Raw genomic sequence first — 23,054 nt, forward strand, 5'->3', positions numbered from 1 at the left:
CAGAAAGTTGCAGGCCAAATATGTGTGACATTTCTGCGACTTTAGCTTCTAGAGCATTTTTACAACATTATACATAGGTGCTGAATACATAAAAAGCGACTGTTCAGCGACAGACAAGTCGCATCGGCTGAAAGTAGGCCAGAATGTCAGTCCATGTTGGAGCAGGTTTAGATACAGTCTAAAGCATAGATCTCAAAGTCTGTGCACAGAATTTAGCAAGGGCCTCGCACCTTCTGATGCATCAGGTAGGTGCACAATAGCATAGCCTAACCCTCTGTACTTTGGTCTATATTGATGCGGGACATAGACAGCCAGCTGATGACCAATCCATTAGTGCAATGGATGGCTGGAAGCATTTGTCTTTGCCTTTGCAATACCACAGAAGCAATGCATGGTCAATGTACAGCAATGACACACCTGTGTGAACAGCCAGGAGACCCCCCCCCCCCCCCCCCATGTTATGTTACATAGTTACATAGTTAGTACGGTCGAAAAAAGACATATGTCCATCACGTTCAACCAGGGAATTAAGGGGTAGGGGTGTGGCGCGATATTGGGGAAGGGATGAGATTTTATATTTCTTCATAAGCATTAATCTTATTTTGTCAATTAGGAACATTCAGCACCCACCCGCTATCAAGGCAGCTGCCTATCATGTCATGCCCTACCTGCACAGGTGTGCTGGCTACTCAAATGATCCAATTAAGGAGGCCATTTAGTCAGCAGCAGCAGAAGTCCTGTGCCTGGACGCTCCAACAGGGGCCAGACACAAGCAGAAGCAGCAGAAGCAGCAGCAGCACCACCTTTTGTTTTTTGGCTGCAGCAGCAGCAAGGCCCACAGGGCTGGCTAGCTGGCTAGCCAGCAAGCAGGTAGCAATGAAAGTAGGAATCTTTCTTTTTAACCCTGTAAGGGGGTGGTGCACTGTACCCGAAGATACTGCCATATCGGGTCAATGCATAGGGCGACGGAAGCAAGCTTCGAAATCGGCCCCCGTTCTCAAAAATCCATTTAATATATGGTCCCCAGATAGGGGACGTATCAGATATTAAACTGATAAGAACAGATACTACACTTGATCTTAGCCAAAAGGCCGAGAAGCGATAACCGTGAAAGGGGCGGGCCCAACAAGGTCCCCTTCATGGGCACTATCACTGCTTGCTGTCAGGGAGGCTGCCAGACAATTTTCCATGCACACTCTGGGCTGGGGGGCAGTCAACCACCAGTACACACAGCAGAACCTAAACCCATACCATTATTGCTAAGCAGCAAGACAGGGGCCCATTGCACTCCCACGGGGCCTTTTTAAATGCAATCCATAACCCGGATTTGCCAGGAACCCTTCTTACTCCTCCTACTTGCATGTGACACTGGGCTTAGGATCTGCATAGGAAACACACACACAAGCACACACCTACCTTTGTTGCCTGCAGATGCCTCCTTGGCTGTCCCCAAACGGTATCAAACCAACACCCACGGGAAGCTGTAAGCATAGAGGACATGCCTGCACCCCATTGGACTTACCTGTGTGGGTTAAATCCGGGTTATTTGACAACCTATGGCGGTGATGGTTCTGCTCAGGCAGAGCAGTGCTGATGCTCCTCATAAAGCTGTCGCTGCTGTGAAGGTTCTAGGTGACATCACAAATCCCTTTGGTTACATACACAACAAAGCTGGGTTGTTGTTGTTTACACTCTGCAAGGCCTGTGGAAGTGAGTGACATCATAGCACTGTAGTTCTGAGGGTTCAAGATGGATGCAACAATCTCCTGTTGCTTCTATGAAGGCCGTAATAGACGACATCACCAAACAGCTCCATAGTCACATACACAGCAAAGGAGAGATGTTGTTTACACCTAGTGATGTCAGTGGTATTGAGTGACATCACAGCACAGTGCTAAGGCTCCTGGGCCTGGACACAGCAGCGGCTGCAATATCTCAACGGAGAATACGTTTATATCTATGTGTGTGTGTGCGCATATATATATATATATATATATATATATATATATATATATATATTTCTCCGCCGAAATCACTTTTAAACCCATTTCCACCTTTTTTTCCCTTCTCTTCCTCTTACTTTTTTTTCACGTTTTTTTACGTTTTTCTCCTTTTCGCCTCTTTTCTGGGCGTATTATTCTTCTTTTTCTTCTTTTTTTTCGTCTAATGCATACCCCATCAGTGCAGCAATGCTTATTCAATACCGCCAGCAGATGGAGACACTGGGGGATAATTTTCTAAGGATTTATACTGATTTTTCCTGTCTGAATTTGTCGCACAGAAAGTTGCAGGCCAAATATGTGTGACATTTCTGCGACTTTAGCTTCTAGAGCATTTTTACAACATTATACATAGGTGCTGAATACATAAAAAGCGACTGTTCAGCGACAGACAAGTCGCATCGGCTGAAAGTAGGCCAGAATGTCAGTCCATGTTGGAGCAGGTTTAGATACAGTCTAAAGCATAGATCTCAAAGTCTGTGCACAGAATTTAGCAAGGGCCTCGCACCTTCTGATGCATCAGGTAGGTGCACAATAGCATAGCCTAACCCTCTGTACTTTGGTCTATATTGATGCGGGACATAGACAGCCAGCTGATGACCAATCCATTAGTGCAATGGATGGCTGGAAGCATTTGTCTTTGCCTTTGCAATACCACAGAAGCAATGCATGGTCAATGTACAGCAATGACACACCTGTGTGAACAGCCAGGAGACCCCCCCCCCCCCCCCCCCCCCCCCATGTTATGTTACATAGTTACATAGTTAGTACGGTCGAAAAAAGACATATGTCCATCACGTTCAACCAGGGAATTAAGGGGTAGGGGTGTGGCGCGATATTGGGGAAGGGATGAGATTTTATATTTCTTCATAAGCATTAATCTTATTTTGTCAATTAGGAACATTCAGCACCCACCCGCTATCAAGGCAGCTGCCTATCATGTCATGCCCTACCTGCACAGGTGTGCTGGCTACTCAAATGATCCAATTAAGGAGGCCATTTAGTCAGCAGCAGCAGAAGTCCTGTGCCTGGACGCTCCAACAGGGGCCAGACACAAGCAGAAGCAGCAGAAGCAGCAGCAGCACCACCTTTTGTTTTTTGGCTGCAGCAGCAGCAAGGCCCACAGGGCTGGCTAGCTGGCTAGCCAGCAAGCAGGTAGCAATGAAAGTAGGAATCTTTCTTTTTAACCCTGTAAGGGGGTGGTGCACTGTACCCGAAGATACTGCCATATCGGGTCAATGCATAGGGCGACGGAAGCAAGCTTCGAAATCGGCCCCCGTTCTCAAAAATCCATTTAATATATGGTCCCCAGATAGGGGACGTATCAGATATTAAACTGATAAGAACAGATACTACACTTGATCTTAGCCAAAAGGCCGAGAAGCGATAACCGTGAAAGGGGCGGGCCCAACAAGGTCCCCTTCATGGGCACTATCACTGCTTGCTGTCAGGGAGGCTGCCAGACAATTTTCCATGCACACTCTGGGCTGGGGGGCAGTCAACCACCAGTACACACAGCAGAACCTAAACCCATACCATTATTGCTAAGCAGCAAGACAGGGGCCCATTGCACTCCCACGGGGCCTTTTTAAATGCAATCCATAACCCGGATTTGCCAGGAACCCTTCTTACTCCTCCTACTTGCATGTGACACTGGGCTTAGGATCTGCATAGGAAACACACACACAAGCACACACCTACCTTTGTTGCCTGCAGATGCCTCCTTGGCTGTCCCCAAACGGTATCAAACCAACACCCACGGGAAGCTGTAAGCATAGAGGACATGCCTGCACCCCATTGGACTTACCTGTGTGGGTTAAATCCGGGTTATTTGACAACCTATGGCGGTGATGGTTCTGCTCAGGCAGAGCAGTGCTGATGCTCCTCATAAAGCTGTCGCTGCTGTGAAGGTTCTAGGTGACATCACAAATCCCTTTGGTTACATACACAACAAAGCTGGGTTGTTGTTGTTTACACTCTGCAAGGCCTGTGGAAGTGAGTGACATCATAGCACTGTAGTTCTGAGGGTTCAAGATGGATGCAACAATCTCCTGTTGCTTCTATGAAGGCCGTAATAGACGACATCACCAAACAGCTCCATAGTCACATACACAGCAAAGGAGAGATGTTGTTTACACCTAGTGATGTCAGTGGTATTGAGTGACATCACAGCACAGTGCTAAGGCTCCTGGGCCTGGACACAGCAGCGGCTGCAATATCTCAACGGAGAATACGTTTATATCTATGTGTGTGTGTGCGCATATATATATATATATATATATATATATATATATATATATATTTCTCTCCGCCGAAATCACTTTTAAACCCATTTCCACCTTTTTTTCCCTTCTCTTCCTCTTACTTTTTTTTCACGTTTTTTTACGTTTTTCTCCTTTTCGCCTCTTTTCTGGGCGTATTATTCTTCTTTTTCTTCTTTTTTTTCGTCTAATGCATACCCCATCAGTGCAGCAATGCTTATTCAATACCGCCAGCAGATGGAGACACTGGGGGATAATTTTCTAAGGATTTATACTGATTTTTCCTGTCTGAATTTGTCGCACAGAAAGTTGCAGGCCAAATATGTGTGACATTTCTGCGACTTTAGCTTCTAGAGCATTTTTACAACATTATACATAGGTGCTGAATACATAAAAAGCGACTGTTCAGCGACAGACAAGTCGCATCGGCTGAAAGTAGGCCAGAATGTCAGTCCATGTTGGAGCAGGTTTAGATACAGTCTAAAGCATAGATCTCAAAGTCTGTGCACAGAATTTAGCAAGGGCCTCGCACCTTCTGATGCATCAGGTAGGTGCACAATAGCATAGCCTAACCCTCTGTACTTTGGTCTATATTGATGCGGGACATAGACAGCCAGCTGATGACCAATCCATTAGTGCAATGGATGGCTGGAAGCATTTGTCTTTGCCTTTGCAATACCACAGAAGCAATGCATGGTCAATGTACAGCAATGACACACCTGTGTGAACAGCCAGGAGACCCCCCCCCCCCCCCCCATGTTATGTTACATAGTTACATAGTTAGTACGGTCGAAAAAAGACATATGTCCATCACGTTCAACCAGGGAATTAAGGGGTAGGGGTGTGGCGCGATATTGGGGAAGGGATGAGATTTTATATTTCTTCATAAGCATTAATCTTATTTTGTCAATTAGGAACATTCAGCACCCACCCGCTATCAAGGCAGCTGCCTATCATGTCATGCCCTACCTGCACAGGCTGGCTACTCAAATGATCCAATTAAGGAGGCCATTTAGTCAGCAGCAGCAGAAGTCCTGTGCCTGGACGCTCCAACAGGGGCCAGACACAAGCAGAAGCAGAAGCAGCAGAAGCAGCAGCAGCACCACCTTTTGTTTTTTGGCTGCAGCAGCAGCAAGGCCCACAGGGCTGGCTAGCTGGCTAGCCAGCAAGCAGGTAGCAATGAAAGTAGGAATCTTTCTTTTTAACCCTGTAAGGGGGTGGTGCACTGTACCCGAAGATACTGCCATATCGGGTCAATGCATAGGGCGACGGAAGCAAGCTTCGAAATCGGCCCCCGTTCTCAAAAATCCATTTAATATATGGTCCCCAGATAGGGGACGTATCAGATATTAAACTGATAAGAACAGATACTACACTTGATCTTAGCCAAAAGGCCGAGAAGCGATAACCGTGAAAGGGGCGGGCCCAACAAGGTCCCCTTCATGGGCACTATCACTGCTTGCTGTCAGGGAGGCTGCCAGACAATTTTCCATGCACACTCTGGGCTGGGGGGCAGTCAACCACCAGTACACACAGCAGAACCTAAACCCATACCATTATTGCTAAGCAGCAAGACAGGGGCCCATTGCACTCCCACGGGGCCTTTTTAAATGCAATCCATAACCCGGATTTGCCAGGAACCCTTCTTACTCCTCCTACTTGCATGTGACACTGGGCTTAGGATCTGCATAGGAAACACACACACAAGCACACACCTACCTTTGTTGCCTGCAGATGCCTCCTTGGCTGTCCCCAAACGGTATCAAACCAACACCCACGGGAAGCTGTAAGCATAGAGGACATGCCTGCACCCCATTGGACTTACCTGCCTGTGTGGGTTAAATCCGGGTTATTTGACAACCTATGGCGGTGATGGTTCTGCTCAGGCAGAGCAGTGCTGATGCTCCTCATAAAGCTGTCGCTGCTGTGAAGGTTCTAGGTGACATCACAAATCCCTTTGGTTACATACACAACAAAGCTGGGTTGTTGTTGTTTACACTCTGCAAGGCCTGTGGAAGTGAGTGACATCATAGCACTGTAGTTCTGAGGGTTCAAGATGGATGCAACAATCTCCTGTTGCTTCTATGAAGGCCGTAATAGACGACATCACCAAACAGCTCCATAGTCACATACACAGCAAAGGAGAGATGTTGTTTACACCTAGTGATGTCAGTGGTATTGAGTGACATCACAGCACAGTGCTAAGGCTCCTGGGCCTGGACACAGCAGCGGCTGCAATATCTCAACGGAGAATACGTTTATATCTATGTGTGTGTGTGCGCATATATATATATATATATATATATATATATATATATATATATATATATTTCTCCGCCGAAATCACTTTTAAACCCATTTCCACCTTTTTTTCCCTTCTCTTCCTCTTACTTTTTTTTCACGTTTTTTTACGTTTTTCTCCTTTTCGCCTCTTTTCTGGGCGTATTATTCTTCTTTTTCTTCTTTTTTTTCGTCTAATGCATACCCCATCAGTGCAGCAATGCTTATTCAATACCGCCAGCAGATGGAGACACTGGGGGATAATTTTCTAAGGATTTATACTGATTTTTCCTGTCTGAATTTGTCGCACAGAAAGTTGCAGGCCAAATATGTGTGACATTTCTGCGACTTTAGCTTCTAGAGCATTTTTACAACATTATACATAGGTGCTGAATACATAAAAAGCGACTGTTCAGCGACAGACAAGTCGCATCGGCTGAAAGTAGGCCAGAATGTCAGTCCATGTTGGAGCAGGTTTAGATACAGTCTAAAGCATAGATCTCAAAGTCTGTGCACAGAATTTAGCAAGGGCCTCGCACCTTCTGATGCATCAGGTAGGTGCACAATAGCATAGCCTAACCCTCTGTACTTTGGTCTATATTGATGCGGGACATAGACAGCCAGCTGATGACCAATCCATTAGTGCAATGGATGGCTGGAAGCATTTGTCTTTGCCTTTGCAATACCACAGAAGCAATGCATGGTCAATGTACAGCAATGACACACCTGTGTGAACAGCCAGGAGACCCCCCCCCCCCCCCCCCATGTTATGTTACATAGTTACATAGTTAGTACGGTCGAAAAAAGACATATGTCCATCACGTTCAACCAGGGAATTAAGGGGTAGGGGTGTGGCGCGATATTGGGGAAGGGATGAGATTTTATATTTCTTCATAAGCATTAATCTTATTTTGTCAATTAGGAACATTCAGCACCCACCCGCTATCAAGGCAGCTGCCTATCATGTCATGCCCTACCTGCACAGGTGTGCTGGCTACTCAAATGATCCAATTAAGGAGGCCATTTAGTCAGCAGCAGCAGAAGTCCTGTGCCTGGACGCTCCAACAGGGGCCAGACACAAGCAGAAGCAGAAGCAGCAGAAGCAGCAGCAGCACCACCTTTTGTTTTTTGGCTGCAGCAGCAGCAAGGCCCACAGGGCTGGCTAGCTGGCTAGCCAGCAAGCAGGTAGCAATGAAAGTAGGAATCTTTCTTTTTAACCCTGTAAGGGGGTGGTGCACTGTACCCGAAGATACTGCCATATCGGGTCAATGCATAGGGCGACGGAAGCAAGCTTCGAAATCGGCCCCCGTTCTCAAAAATCCATTTAATATATGGTCCCCAGATAGGGGACGTATCAGATATTAAACTGATAAGAACAGATACTACACTTGATCTTAGCCAAAAGGCCGAGAAGCGATAACCGTGAAAGGGGCGGGCCCAACAAGGTCCCCTTCATGGGCACTATCACTGCTTGCTGTCAGGGAGGCTGCCAGACAATTTTCCATGCACACTCTGGGCTGGGGGGCAGTCAACCACCAGTACACACAGCAGAACCTAAACCCATACCATTATTGCTAAGCAGCAAGACAGGGGCCCATTGCACTCCCACGGGGCCTTTTTAAATGCAATCCATAACCCGGATTTGCCAGGAACCCTTCTTACTCCTCCTACTTGCATGTGACACTGGGCTTAGGATCTGCATAGGAAACACACACACAAGCACACACCTACCTTTGTTGCCTGCAGATGCCTCCTTGGCTGTCCCCAAACGGTATCAAACCAACACCCACGGGAAGCTGTAAGCATAGAGGACATGCCTGCACCCCATTGGACTTACCTGTGTGGGTTAAATCCGGGTTATTTGACAACCTATGGCGGTGATGGTTCTGCTCAGGCAGAGCAGTGCTGATGCTCCTCATAAAGCTGTCGCTGCTGTGAAGGTTCTAGGTGACATCACAAATCCCTTTGGTTACATACACAACAAAGCTGGGTTGTTGTTGTTTACACTCTGCAAGGCCTGTGGAAGTGAGTGACATCATAGCACTGTAGTTCTGAGGGTTCAAGATGGATGCAACAATCTCCTGTTGCTTCTATGAAGGCCGTAATAGACGACATCACCAAACAGCTCCATAGTCACATACACAGCAAAGGAGAGATGTTGTTTACACCTAGTGATGTCAGTGGTATTGAGTGACATCACAGCACAGTGCTAAGGCTCCTGGGCCTGGACACAGCAGCGGCTGCAATATCTCAACGGAGAATACGTTTATATCTATGTGTGTGTGTGCGCATATATATATATATATATATATATATATATATATATATATATATATTTCTCCGCCGAAATCACTTTTAAACCCATTTCCACCTTTTTTTCCCTTCTCTTCCTCTTACTTTTTTTTCACGTTTTTTTACGTTTTTCTCCTTTTCGCCTCTTTTCTGGGCGTATTATTCTTCTTTTTCTTCTTTTTTTTCGTCTAATGCATACCCCATCAGTGCAGCAATGCTTATTCAATACCGCCAGCAGATGGAGACACTGGGGGATAATTTTCTAAGGATTTATACTGATTTTTCCTGTCTGAATTTGTCGCACAGAAAGTTGCAGGCCAAATATGTGTGACATTTCTGCGACTTTAGCTTCTAGAGCATTTTTACAACATTATACATAGGTGCTGAATACATAAAAAGCGACTGTTCAGCGACAGACAAGTCGCATCGGCTGAAAGTAGGCCAGAATGTCAGTCCATGTTGGAGCAGGTTTAGATACAGTCTAAAGCATAGATCTCAAAGTCTGTGCACAGAATTTAGCAAGGGCCTCGCACCTTCTGATGCATCAGGTAGGTGCACAATAGCATAGCCTAACCCTCTGTACTTTGGTCTATATTGATGCGGGACATAGACAGCCAGCTGATGACCAATCCATTAGTGCAATGGATGGCTGGAAGCATTTGTCTTTGCCTTTGCAATACCACAGAAGCAATGCATGGTCAATGTACAGCAATGACACACCTGTGTGAACAGCCAGGAGACCCCCCCCCCCCCCCCCATGTTATGTTACATAGTTACATAGTTAGTACGGTCGAAAAAAGACATATGTCCATCACGTTCAACCAGGGAATTAAGGGGTAGGGGTGTGGCGCGATATTGGGGAAGGGATGAGATTTTATATTTCTTCATAAGCATTAATCTTATTTTGTCAATTAGGAACATTCAGCACCCACCCGCTATCAAGGCAGCTGCCTATCATGTCATGCCCTACCTGCACAGGTGTGCTGGCTACTCAAATGATCCAATTAAGGAGGCCATTTAGTCAGCAGCAGCAGAAGTCCTGTGCCTGGACGCTCCAACAGGGGCCAGACACAAGCAGAAGCAGAAGCAGCAGAAGCAGCAGCAGCACCACCTTTTGTTTTTTGGCTGCAGCAGCAGCAAGGCCCACAGGGCTGGCTAGCTGGCTAGCCAGCAAGCAAGTAGCAATGAAAGTAGGAATCTTTCTTTTTAACCCTGTAAGGGGGTGGTGCACTGTACCCGAAGATACTGCCATATCGGGTCAATGCATAGGGCGACGGAAGCAAGCTTCGAAATTGGCCCCCGTTCTCAAAAATCCATTTAATATATGGTCCCCAGATAGGGGACGTATCAGATATTAAACTGATAAGAACAGATACTACACTTGATCTTAGCCAAAAGGCCGAGAAGCGATAACCGTGAAAGGGGCGGGCCCAACAAGGTCCCCTTCATGGGCACTATCACTGCTTGCTGTCAGGGAGGCTGCCAGACAATTTTCCATGCACACTCTGGGCTGGGGGGCAGTCAACCACCAGTACACACAGCAGAACCTAAACCCATACCATTATTGCTAAGCAGCAAGACAGGGGCCCATTGCACTCCCACGGGGCCTTTTTAAATGCAATCCATAACCCGGATTTGCCAGGAACCCTTCTTACTCCTCCTACTTGCATGTGACACTGGGCTTAGGATCTGCATAGGAAACACACACACAAGCACACACCTACCTTTGTTGCCTGCAGATGCCTCCTTGGCTGTCCCCAAACGGTATCAAACCAACACCCACGGGAAGCTGTAAGCATAGAGGACATGCCTGCACCCCATTGGACTTACCTGTGTGGGTTAAATCCGGGTTATTTGACAACCTATGGCGGTGATGGTTCTGCTCAGGCAGAGCAGTGCTGATGCTCCTCATAAAGCTGTCGCTGCTGTGAAGGTTCTAGGTGACATCACAAATCCCTTTGGTTACATACACAACAAAGCTGGGTTGTTGTTGTTTACACTCTGCAAGGCCTGTGGAAGTGAGTGACATCATAGCACTGTAGTTCTGAGGGTTCAAGATGGATGCAACAATCTCCTGTTGCTTCTATGAAGGCCGTAATAGACGACATCACCAAACAGCTCCATAGTCACATACACAGCAAAGGAGAGATGTTGTTTACACCTAGTGATGTCAGTGGTATTGAGTGACATCACAGCACAGTGCTAAGGCTCCTGGGCCTGGACACAGCAGCGGCTGCAATATCTCAACGGAGAATACGTTTATATCTATGTGTGTGTGTGCGCATATATATATATATATATATATATATATATATATATATATATATATTTCTCCGCCGAAATCACTTTTAAACCCATTTCCACCTTTTTTTCCCTTCTCTTCCTCTTACTTTTTTTTCACGTTTTTTTACGTTTTTCTCCTTTTCGCCTCTTTTCTGGGCGTATTATTCTTCTTTTTCTTCTTTTTTTTCGTCTAATGCATACCCCATCAGTGCAGCAATGCTTATTCAATACCGCCAGCAGATGGAGACACTGGGGGATAATTTTCTAAGGATTTATACTGATTTTTCCTGTCTGAATTTGTCGCACAGAAAGTTGCAGGCCAAATATGTGTGACATTTCTGCGACTTTAGCTTCTAGAGCATTTTTACAACATTATACATAGGTGCTGAATACATAAAAAGCGACTGTTCAGCGACAGACAAGTCGCATCGGCTGAAAGTAGGCCAGAATGTCAGTCCATGTTGGAGCAGGTTTAGATACAGTCTAAAGCATAGATCTCAAAGTCTGTGCACAGAATTTAGCAAGGGCCTCGCACCTTCTGATTGCACAATAGCATAGCCTAACCCTCTGTACTTTGGTCTATATTGATGCGGGACATAGACAGCCAGCTGATGACCAATCCATTAGTGCAATGGATGGCTGGAAGCATTTGTCTTTGCCTTTGCAATACCACAGAAGCAATGCATGGTCAATGTACAGCAATGACACACCTGTGTGAACAGCCAGGAGACCCCCCCCCCCCCCCATGTTATGTTACATAGTTACATAGTTAGTACGGTCGAAAAAAGACATATGTCCATCACGTTCAACCAGGGAATTAAGGGGTAGGGGTGTGGCGCGATATTGGGGAAGGGATGAGATTTTATATTTCTTCATAAGCATTAATCTTATTTTGTCAATTAGGAACATTCAGCACCCACCCGCTATCAAGGCAGCTGCCTATCATGTCATGCCCTACCTGCACAGGTGTGCTGGCTACTCAAATGATCCAATTAAGGAGGCCATTTAGTCAGCAGCAGCAGAAGTCCTGTGCCTGGACGCTCCAACAGGGGCCAGACACAAGCAGAAGCAGAAGCAGCAGAAGCAGCAGCAGCACCACCTTTTGTTTTTTGGCTGCAGCAGCAGCAAGGCCCACAGGGCTGGCTAGCTGGCTAGCCAGCAAGCAGGTAGCAATGAAAGTAGGAATCTTTCTTTTTAACCCTGTAAGGGGGTGGTGCACTGTACCCGAAGATACTGCCATATCGGGTCAATGCATAGGGCGACGGAAGCAAGCTTCGAAATCGGCCCCCGTTCTCAAAAATCCATTTAATATATGGTCCCCAGATAGGGGACGTATCAGATATTAAACTGATAAGAACAGATACTACACTTGATCTTAGCCAAAAGGCCGAGAAGCGATAACCGTGAAAGGGGCGGGCCCAACAAGGTCCCCTTCATGGGCACTATCACTGCTTGCTGTCAGGGAGGCTGCCAGACAATTTTCCATGCACACTCTGGGCTGGGGGGCAGTCAACCACCAGTACACACAGCAGAACCTAAACCCATACCATTATTGCTAAGCAGCAAGACAGGGGCCCATTGCACTCCCACGGGGCCTTTTTAAATGCAATCCATAACCCGGATTTGCCAGGAACCCTTCTTACTCCTCCTACTTGCATGTGACACTGGGCTTAGGATCTGCATAGGAAACACACACACAAGCACACACCTACCTTTGTTGCCTGCAGATGCCTCCTTGGCTGTCCCCAAACGGTATCAAACCAACACCCACGGGAAGCTGTAAGCATAGAGGACATGCCTGCACCCCATTGGACTTACCTGTGTGGGTTAAATCCGGGTTATTTGACAACCTATGGCGGTGATGGTTCTGCTCAGGCAGAGCAGTGCTGATGCTCCTCATAAAGCTGTCGCTGCTGTGAAGGTTCTAGGTGACATCACAAATCCCTTTGGTTACATACACAACAAAGCTGGGTTGTTGTTGTTTACACTCTGCAAGGCCTGTGGAAGTGAGTGACATCATAGCACTGTAGTTCTGAGGGTTCAAGATGGATGCAACAATCTCCTGTTGCTTCTATGAAGGCCGTAATAGACGACATCACCAAACAGCTCCATAGTCACATACACAGCAAAGGAGAGATGTTGTTTACACCTAGTGATGTCAGTGGTATTGAGTGACATCACAGCACAGTGCTAAGGCTCCTGGGCCTGGACACAGCAGCGGCTGCAATATCTCAACGGAGAATACGTTTATATCTATGTGTGTGTGTGCGCATATATATATATATATATATATATATATATATATATATATATATATTTCTCCGCCGAAATCACTTTTAAACCCATTTCCACCTTTTTTTCCCTTCTCTTCCTCTTACTTTTTTTTCACGTTTTTTTACGTTTTTCTCCTTTTCGCCTCTTTTCTGGGCGTATTATTCTTCTTTTTCTTCTTTTTTTTCGTCTAATGCATACCCCATCAGTGCAGCAATGCTTATTCAATACCGCCAGCAGATGGAGACACTGGGGGATAATTTTCTAAGGATTTATACTGATTTTTCCTGTCTGAATTTGTCGCACAGAAAGTTGCAGGCCAAATATGTGTGACATTTCTGCGACTTTAGCTTCTAGAGCATTTTTACAACATTATACATAGGTGCTGAATACATAAAAAGCGACTGTTCAGCGACAGACAAGTCGCATCGGCTGAAAGTAGGCCAGAATGTCAGTCCATGTTGGAGCAGGTTTAGATACAGTCTAAAGCATAGATCTCAAAGTCTGTGCACAGAATTTAGCAAGGGCCTCGCACCTTCTGATGCATCAGGTAGGTGCACAATAGCATAGCCTAACCCTCTGTACTTTGGTCTATATTGATGCGGGACATAGACAGCCAGCTGATGACCAATCCATTAGTGCAATGGATGGCTGGAAGCATTTGTCTTTGCCTTTGCAATACCACAGAAGCAATGCATGGTCAATGTACAGCAATGACACACCTGTGTGAACAGCCAGGAGACCCCCCCCCCCCCCCCCCATGTTATGTTACATAGTTACATAGTTAGTACGGTCGAAAAAAGACATATGTCCATCACGTTCAACCAGGGAATTAAGGGGTAGGGGTGTGGCGCGATATTGGGGAAGGGATGAGATTTTATATTTCTTCATAAGCATTAATCTTATTTTGTCAATTAGGAACATTCAGCACCCACCCGCTATCAAGGCAGCTGCCTATCATGTCATGCCCTACCTGCACAGGTGTGCTGGCTACTCAAATGATCCAATTAAGGAGGCCATTTAGTCAGCAGCAGCAGAAGTCCTGTGCCTGGACGCTCCAACAGGGGCCAGACACAAGCAGAAGCAGAAGCAGCAGAAGCAGCAGCAGCACCACCTTTTGTTTTTTGGCTGCAGCAGCAGCAAGGCCCACAGGGCTGGCTAGCTGGCTAGCCAGCAAGCAGGTAGCAATGAAAGTAGGAATCTTTCTTTTTAACCCTGTAAGGGGGTGGTGCACTGTACCCGAAGATACTGCCATATCGGGTCAATGCATAGGGCGACGGAAGCAAGCTTCGAAATCGGCCCCCGTTCTCAAAAATCCATTTAATATATGGTCCCCAGATAGGGGACGTATCAGATATTAAACTGATAAGAACAGATACTACACTTGATCTTAGCCAAAAGGCCGAGAAGCGATAACCGTGAAAGGGGCGGGCCCAACAAGGTCCCCTTCATGGGCACTATCACTGCTTGCTGTCAGGGAGGCTGCCAGACAATTTTCCATGCACACTCTGGGCTGGGGGGCAGTCAACCACCAGTACACACAGCAGAACCTAAACCCATACCATTATTGCTAAGCAGCAAGACAGGGGCCCATTGCACTCCCACGGGGCCTTTTTAAATGCAATCCATAACCCGGATTTGCCAGGAACCCTTCTTACTCCTCCTACTTGCATGTGACACTGGGCTTAGGATCTGCATAGGAAACACACACACAAGCACACACCTACCTTTGTTGCCTGCAGATGCCTCCTTGGCTGTCCCCAAACGGTATCAAACCAACACCCACGGGAAGCTGTAAGCATAGAGGACATGCCTGCACCCCATTGGACTTACCTGTGTGGGTTAAATCCGGGTTATTTGACAACCTATGGCGGTGATGGTTCTGCTCAGGCAGAGCAGTGCTGATGCTCCTCATAAAGCTGTCGCTGCTGTGAAGGTTCTAGGTGACATCACAAATCCCTTTGGTTACATACACAACAAAGCTGGGTTGTTGTTGTTTACACTCTGCAAGGCCTGTGGAAGTGAGTGACATCATAGCACTGTAGTTCTGAGGGTTCAAGATGGATGCAACAATCTCCTGTTGCTTCTATGAAGGCCGTAATAGACGACATCACCAAACAGCTCCATAGTCACATACACAGCAAAGGAGAGATGTTGTTTACACCTAGTGATGTCAGTGGTATTGAGTGACATCACAGCACAGTGCTAAGGCTCCTGGGCCTGGACACAGCAGCGGCTGCAATATCTCAACGGAGAATACGTTTATATCTATGTGTGTGTGTGCGCATATATATATATATATATATATATATATATATATATATATATATATATTTCTCCGCCGAAATCACTTTTAAACCCATTTCCACCTTTTTTTCCCTTCTCTTCCTCTTACTTTTTTTTCACGTTTTTTTACGTTTTTCTCCTTTTCGCCTCTTTTCTGGGCGTATTATTCTTCTTTTTCTTCTTTTTTTTCGTCTAATGCATACCCCATCAGTGCAGCAATGCTTATTCAATACCGCCAGCAGATGGAGACACTGGGGGATAATTTTCTAAGGATTTATACTGATTTTTCCTGTCTGAATTTGTCGCACAGAAAGTTGCAGGCCAAATATGTGTGACATTTCTGCGACTTTAGCTTCTAGAGCATTTTTACAACATTATACATAGGTGCTGAATACATAAAAAGCGACTGTTCAGCGACAGACAAGTCGCATCGGCTGAAAGTAGGCCAGAATGTCAGTCCATGTTGGAGCAGGTTTAGATACAGTCTAAAGCATAGATCTCAAAGTCTGTGCACAGAATTTAGCAAGGGCCTCGCACCTTCTGATGCATCAGGTAGGTGCACAATAGCATAGCCTAACCCTCTGTACTTTGGTCTATATTGATGCGGGACATAGACAGCCAGCTGATGACCAATCCATTAGTGCAATGGATGGCTGGAAGCATTTGTCTTTGCCTTTGCAATACCACAGAAGCAATGCATGGTCAATGTACAGCAATGACACACCTGTGTGAACAGCCAGGAGACCCCCCCCCCCCCCCATGTTATGTTACATAGTTACATAGTTAGTACGGTCGAAAAAAGACATATGTCCATCACGTTCAACCAGGGAATTAAGGGGTAGGGGTGTGGCGCGATATTGGGGAAGGGATGAGATTTTATATTTCTTCATAAGCATTAATCTTATTTTGTCAATTAGGAACATTCAGCACCCACCCGCTATCAAGGCAGCTGCCTATCATGTCATGCCCTACCTGCACAGGTGTGCTGGCTACTCAAATGATCCAATTAAGGAGGCCATTTAGTCAGCAGCAGCAGAAGTCCTGTGCCTGGACGCTCCAACAGGGGCCAGACACAAGCAGAAGCAGAAGCAGCAGAAGCAGCACCTTTTGTTTTTTGGCTGCAGCAGCAGCAAGGCCCACAGGGCTGGCTAGCTGGCTAGCCAGCAAGCAGGTAGCAATGAAAGTAGGAATCTTTCTTTTTAACCCTGTAAGGGGGTGGTGCACTGTACCCGAAGATACTGCCATATCGGGTCAATGCATAGGGCGACGGAAGCAAGCTTCGAAATCGGCCCCCGTTCTCAAAAATCCATTTAATATATGGTCCCCAGATAGGGGACGTATCAGATATTAAACTGATAAGAACAGATACTACACTTGATCTTAGCCAAAAGGCCGAGAAGCGATAACCGTGAAAGGGGCGGGCCCAACAAGGTCCCCTTCATGGGCACTATCACTGCTTGCTGTCAGGGAGGCTGCCAGACAATTTTCCATGCACACTCTGGGCTGGGGGGCAGTCAACCACCAGTACACACAGCAGAACCTAAACCCATACCATTATTGCTAAGCAGCAAGACAGGGGCCCATTGCACTCCCACGGGGCCTTTTTAAATGCAATCCATAACCCGGATTTGCCAGGAACCCTTCTTACTCCTCCTACTTGCATGTGACACTGGGCTTAGGATCTGCATAGGAAACACACACACAAGCACACACCTACCTTTGTTGCCTGCAGATGCCTCCTTTGCTGTCCCCAAACGGTATCAAACCAACACCCACGGGAAGCTGTAAGCATAGAGGACATGCCTGCACCCCATTGGACTTACCTGTGTGGGTTAAATCCGGGTTATTTGACAACCTATGGCGGTGATGGTTCTGCTCAGGCAGAGCAGTGCTGATGCTCCTCATAAAGCTGTCGCTGCTGTGAAGGTTCTAGGTGACATCACAAATCCCTTTGGTTACATACACAACAAAGCTGGGTTGTTGTTGTTTACACTCTGCAAGGCCTGTGGAAGTGAGTGACATCATAGCACTGTAGTTCTGAGGGTTCAAGATGGATGCAACAATCTCCTGTTGCTTCTATGAAGGCCGTAATAGACGACATCACCAAACAGCTCCATAGTCACATACACAGCAAAGGAGAGATGTTGTTTACACCTAGTGATGTCAGTGGTATTGAGTGACATCACAGCACAGTGCTAAGGCTCCTGGGCCTGGAAACAGCAGCGGCTGCAATATCTCAACGGAGAATACGTTTATATCTATGTGTGTGTGTGCGCATATATATATATATATATATATATATATATATATATATATATTTCTCCGCCAAAATCACTTTTAAACCCATTTCCACCTTTTTTTCCCTTCTCTTCCTCTTACTTTTTTTTCACGTTTTTTTACGTTTTTCTCCTTTTCGCCTCTTTTCTGGGCGTATTATTCTTCTTTTTCTTCTTTTTTTTCGTCTAATGCATACCCCATCAGTGCAGCAATGCTTATTCAATACCGCCAGCAGATGGAGACACTGGGGGATAATTTTCTAAGGATTTATACTGATTTTTCCTGTCTGAATTTGTCGCACAGAAAGTTGCAGGCCAAATATGTGTGACATTTCTGCGACTTTAGCTTCTAGAGCATTTTTACAACATTATACATAGGTGCTGAATACATAAAAAGCGACTGTTCAGCGACAGACAAGTCGCATCGGCTGAAAGTAGGCCAGAATGTCAGTCCATGTTGGAGCAGGTTTAGATACAGTCTAAAGCATAGATCTCAAAGTCTGTGCACAGAATTTAGCAAGGGCCTCGCACCTTCTGATGCATCAGGTAGGTGCACAATAGCATAGCCTAACCCTCTGTACTTTGGTCTATATTGATGCGTGACATAGACAGCCAGCTGATGACCAATCCATTAGTGCAATGGATGGCTGGAAGCATTTGTCTTTGCCTTTGCAATACCACAGAAGCAATGCATGGTCAATGTACAGCAATGACACACCTGTGTGAACAGCCAGGAGACCCCCCCCCCCCCCCCCCCCCATGTTATGTTACATAGTTACATAGTTAGTACGGTCGAAAAAAGACATATGTCCATCACGTTCAACCAGGGAATTAAGGGGTAGGGGTGTGGCGCGATATTGGGGAAGGGATGAGATTTTATATTTCTTCATAAGCATTAATCTTATTTTGTCAATTAGGAACATTCAGCACCCACCCGCTATCAAGGCAGCTGCCTATCATGTCATGCCCTACCTGCACAGGTGTGCTGGCTACTCAAATGATCCAATTAAGGAGGCCATTTAGTCAGCAGCAGCAGAAGTCCTGTGCCTGGACGCTCCAACAGGGGCCAGACACAAGCAGAAGCAGAAGCAGCAGAAGCAGCAGCAGCACCACCTTTTGTTTTTTGGCTGCAGCAGCAGCAAGGCCCACAGGGCTGGCTAGCTGGCTAGCCAGCAAGCAGGTAGCAATGAAAGTAGGAATCTTTCTTTTTAACCCTGTAAGGGGGTGGTGCACTGTACCCGAAGATACTGCCATATCGGGTCAATGCATAGGGCGACGGAAGCAAGCTTCGAAATCGGCCCCCGTTCTCAAAAATCCATTTAATATATGGTCCCCAGATAGGGGACGTATCAGATATTAAACTGATAAGAACAGATACTACACTTGATCTTAGCCAAAAGGCCGAGAAGCGATAACCGTGAAAGGGGCGGGCCCAACAAGGTCCCCTTCATGGGCACTATCACTGCTTGCTGTCAGGGAGGCTGCCAGACAATTTTCCATGCACACTCTGGGCTGGGGGGCAGTCAACCACCAGTACACACAGCAGAACCTAAACCCATACCATTATTGCTAAGCAGCAAGACAGGGGCCCATTGCACTCCCACGGGGCCTTTTTAAATGCAATCCATAACCCGGATTTGCCAGGAACCCTTCTTACTCCTCCTACTTGCATGTGACACTGGGCTTAGGATCTGCATAGGAAACACACACACAAGCACACACCTACCTTTGTTGCCTGCAGATGCCTCCTTGGCTGTCCCCAAACGGTATCAAACCAACACCCACGGGAAGCTGTAAGCATAGAGGACATGCCTGCACCCCATTGGACTTACCTGTGTGGGTTAAATCCGGGTTATTTGACAACCTATGGCGGTGATGGTTCTGCTCAGGCAGAGCAGTGCTGATGCTCCTCATAAAGCTGTCGCTGCTGTGAAGGTTCTAGGTGACATCACAAATCCCTTTGGTTACATACACAACAAAGCTGGGTTGTTGTTGTTTACACTCTGCAAGGCCTGTGGAAGTGAGTGACATCATAGCACTGTAGTTCTGAGGGTTCAAGATGGATGCAACAATCTCCTGTTGCTTCTATGAAGGCCGTAATAGACGACATCACCAAACAGCTCCATAGTCACATACACAGCAAAGGAGAGATGTTGTTTACACCTAGTGATGTCAGTGGTATTGAGTGACATCACAGCACAGTGCTAAGGCTCCTGGGCCTGGACACAGCAGCGGCTGCAATATCTCAACGGAGAATACGTTTATATCTATGTGTGTGTGTGCGCATATATATATATATATATATATATATATATATATATATATATTTCTCCGCCGAAATCACTTTTAAACCCATTTCCACCTTTTTTTCCCTTCTCTTCCTCTTACTTTTTTTTCACGTTTTTTTACGTTTTTCTCCTTTTCGCCTCTTTTCTGGGCGTATTATTCTTCTTTTTCTTCTTTTTTTTCGTCTAATGCATACCCCATCAGTGCAGCAATGCTTATTCAATACCGCCAGCAGATGGAGACACTGGGGGATAATTTTCTAAGGATTTATACTGATTTTTCCTGTCTGAATTTGTCGCACAGAAAGTTGCAGGCCAAATATGTGTGACATTTCTGCGACTTTAGCTTCTAGAGCATTTTTACAACATTATACATAGGTGCTGAATACATAAAAAGCGACTGTTCAGCGACAGACAAGTCGCATCGGCTGAAAGTAGGCCAGAATGTCAGTCCATGTTGGAGCAGGTTTAGATACAGTCTAAAGCATAGATCTCAAAGTCTGTGCACAGAATTTAGCAAGGGCCTCGCACCTTCTGATGCATCAGGTAGGTGCACAATAGCATAGCCTAACCCTCTGTACTTTGGTCTATATTGATGCGGGACATAGACAGCCAGCTGATGACCAATCCATTAGTGCAATGGATGGCTGGAAGCATTTGTCTTTGCCTTTGCAATACCACAGAAGCAATGCATGGTCAATGTACAGCAATGACACACCTGTGTGAACAGCCAGGAGACCCCCCCCCCCCCCCCCATGTTATGTTACATAGTTACATAGTTAGTACGGTCGAAAAAAGACATATGTCCATCACGTTCAACCAGGGAATTAAGGGGTAGGGGTGTGGCGCGATATTGGGGAAGGGATGAGATTTTATATTTCTTCATAAGCATTAATCTTATTTTGTCAATTAGGAACATTCAGCACCCACCCGCTATCAAGGCAGCTGCCTATCATGTCATGCCCTACCTGCACAGGTGTGCTGGCTACTCAAATGATCCAATTAAGGAGGCCATTTAGTCAGCAGCAGCAGAAGTCCTGTGCCTGGACGCTCCAACAGGGGCCAGACACAAGCAGAAGCAGAAGCAGCAGAAGCAGCAGCAGCACCACCTTTTGTTTTTTGGCTGCAGCAGCAGCAAGGCCCACAGGGCTGGCTAGCTGGCTAGCCAGCAAGCAGGTAGCAATGAAAGTAGGAATCTTTCTTTTTAACCCTGTAAGGGGGTGGTGCACTGTACCCGAAGATACTGCCATATCGGGTCAATGCATAGGGCGACGGAAGCAAGCTTCGAAATCGGCCCCCGTTCTCAAAAATCCATTTAATATATGGTCCCCAGATAGGGGACGTATCAGATATTAAACTGATAAGAACAGATACTACACTTGATCTTAGCCAAAAGGCCGAGAAGCGATAACCGTGAAAGGGGCGGGCCCAACAAGGTCCCCTTCATGGGCACTATCACTGCTTGCTGTCAGGGAGGCTGCCAGACAATTTTCCATGCACACTCTGGGCTGGGGGGCAGTCAACCACCAGTACACACAGCAGAACCTAAACCCATACCATTATTGCTAAGCAGCAAGACAGGGGCCCATTGCACTCCCACGGGGCCTTTTTAAATGCAATCCATAACCCGGATTTGCCAGGAACCCTTCTTACTCCTCCTACTTGCATGTGACACTGGGCTTAGGATCTGCATAGGAAACACACACACAAGCACACACCTACCTTTGTTGCCTGCAGATGCCTCCTTGGCTGTCCCCAAACGGTATCAAACCAACACCCACGGGAAGCTGTAAGCATAGAGGACATGCCTGCACCCCATTGGACTTACCTGTGTGGGTTAAATCCGGGTTATTTGACAACCTATGGCGGTGATGGTTCTGCTCAGGCAGAGCAGTGCTGATGCTCCTCATAAAGCTGTCGCTGCTGTGAAGGTTCTAGGTGACATCACAAATCCCTTTGGTTACATACACAACAAAGCTGGGTTGTTGTTGTTTACACTCTGCAAGGCCTGTGGAAGTGAGTGACATCATAGCACTGTAGTTCTGAGGGTTCAAGATGGATGCAACAATCTCCTGTTGCTTCTATGAAGGCCGTAATAGACGACATCACCAAACAGCTCCATAGTCACATACACAGCAAAGGAGAGATGTTGTTTACACCTAGTGATGTCAGTGGTATTGAGTGACATCACAGCACAGTGCTAAGGCTCCTGGGCCTGGACACAGCAGCGGCTGCAATATCTCAACGGAGAATACGTTTATATCTATGTGTGTGTGTGCGCATATATATATATATATATATATATATATATATATATACATATATTTCTCCGCCGAAATCACTTTTAAACCCATTTCCACCTTTTTTTCCCTTCTCTTCCTCTTACTTTTTTTTCACGTTTTTTTACGTTTTTCTCCTTTTCGCCTCTTTTCTGGGCGTATTATTCTTCTTTTTCTTCTTTTTTTTCGTCTAATGCATACCCCATCAGTGCAGCAATGCTTATTCAATACCGCCAGCAGATGGAGACACTGGGGGATAATTTTCTAAGGATTTATACTGATTTTTCCTGTCTGAATTTGTCGCACAGAAAGTTGCAGGCCAAATATGTGTGACATTTCTGCGACTTTAGCTTCTAGAGCATTTTTACAACATTATACATAGGTGCTGAATACATAAAAAGCGACTGTTCAGCGACAGACAAGTCGCATCGGCTGAAAGTAGGCCAGAATGTCAGTCCATGTTGGAGCAGGTTTAGATACAGTCTAAAGCATAGATCTCAAAGTCTGTGCACAGAATTTAGCAAGGGCCTCGCACCTTCTG

General features: G+C 46.2%; 10 non-coding genes across 10 annotated transcripts; all 10 read right to left on the reverse strand.

The window, feature by feature from the left end:
- Positions 1-912: 912 nt before the first annotated feature.
- Positions 913-1,103, reverse strand: LOC130306868 (U2 spliceosomal RNA). Its single transcript, XR_008856152.1, has one exon. It is a non-coding gene; the product is annotated as a U2 spliceosomal RNA (small nuclear RNA).
- A 2,094-nt stretch (positions 1,104-3,197) lies between these two features.
- On the reverse strand, positions 3,198-3,388 carry LOC130306869 (U2 spliceosomal RNA). The gene has a single exon (XR_008856153.1). It is a non-coding gene; the product is annotated as a U2 spliceosomal RNA (small nuclear RNA).
- A 2,088-nt stretch (positions 3,389-5,476) lies between these two features.
- Positions 5,477-5,667, reverse strand: LOC130306870 (U2 spliceosomal RNA). The gene has a single exon (XR_008856154.1). It is a non-coding gene; the product is annotated as a U2 spliceosomal RNA (small nuclear RNA).
- A 2,101-nt stretch (positions 5,668-7,768) lies between these two features.
- Positions 7,769-7,959, reverse strand: LOC130306871 (U2 spliceosomal RNA). The gene has a single exon (XR_008856155.1). It is a non-coding gene; the product is annotated as a U2 spliceosomal RNA (small nuclear RNA).
- Positions 7,960-10,053: 2,094 nt separating this feature from the next.
- LOC130306863 (U2 spliceosomal RNA) lies at positions 10,054-10,244 on the reverse strand. Its single transcript, XR_008856147.1, has one exon. It is a non-coding gene; the product is annotated as a U2 spliceosomal RNA (small nuclear RNA).
- Positions 10,245-12,324: 2,080 nt separating this feature from the next.
- LOC130306872 (U2 spliceosomal RNA) lies at positions 12,325-12,515 on the reverse strand. The gene has a single exon (XR_008856156.1). It is a non-coding gene; the product is annotated as a U2 spliceosomal RNA (small nuclear RNA).
- A 2,095-nt stretch (positions 12,516-14,610) lies between these two features.
- LOC130306873 (U2 spliceosomal RNA) lies at positions 14,611-14,801 on the reverse strand. The gene has a single exon (XR_008856157.1). It is a non-coding gene; the product is annotated as a U2 spliceosomal RNA (small nuclear RNA).
- Positions 14,802-16,886: 2,085 nt separating this feature from the next.
- LOC130306875 (U2 spliceosomal RNA) lies at positions 16,887-17,077 on the reverse strand. The gene has a single exon (XR_008856159.1). It is a non-coding gene; the product is annotated as a U2 spliceosomal RNA (small nuclear RNA).
- Positions 17,078-19,171: 2,094 nt separating this feature from the next.
- Positions 19,172-19,362, reverse strand: LOC130306876 (U2 spliceosomal RNA). Its single transcript, XR_008856160.1, has one exon. It is a non-coding gene; the product is annotated as a U2 spliceosomal RNA (small nuclear RNA).
- Positions 19,363-21,452: 2,090 nt separating this feature from the next.
- LOC130306877 (U2 spliceosomal RNA) lies at positions 21,453-21,643 on the reverse strand. The gene has a single exon (XR_008856161.1). It is a non-coding gene; the product is annotated as a U2 spliceosomal RNA (small nuclear RNA).
- Between the last annotated feature and the right edge of the window lie 1,411 nt (positions 21,644-23,054).

Source organism: Hyla sarda, unplaced genomic scaffold (assembly GCF_029499605.1).
Source record: "Hyla sarda isolate aHylSar1 unplaced genomic scaffold, aHylSar1.hap1 scaffold_1410, whole genome shotgun sequence".
Lineage (NCBI taxonomy): Eukaryota > Metazoa > Chordata > Amphibia > Anura > Hylidae > Hyla > Hyla sarda.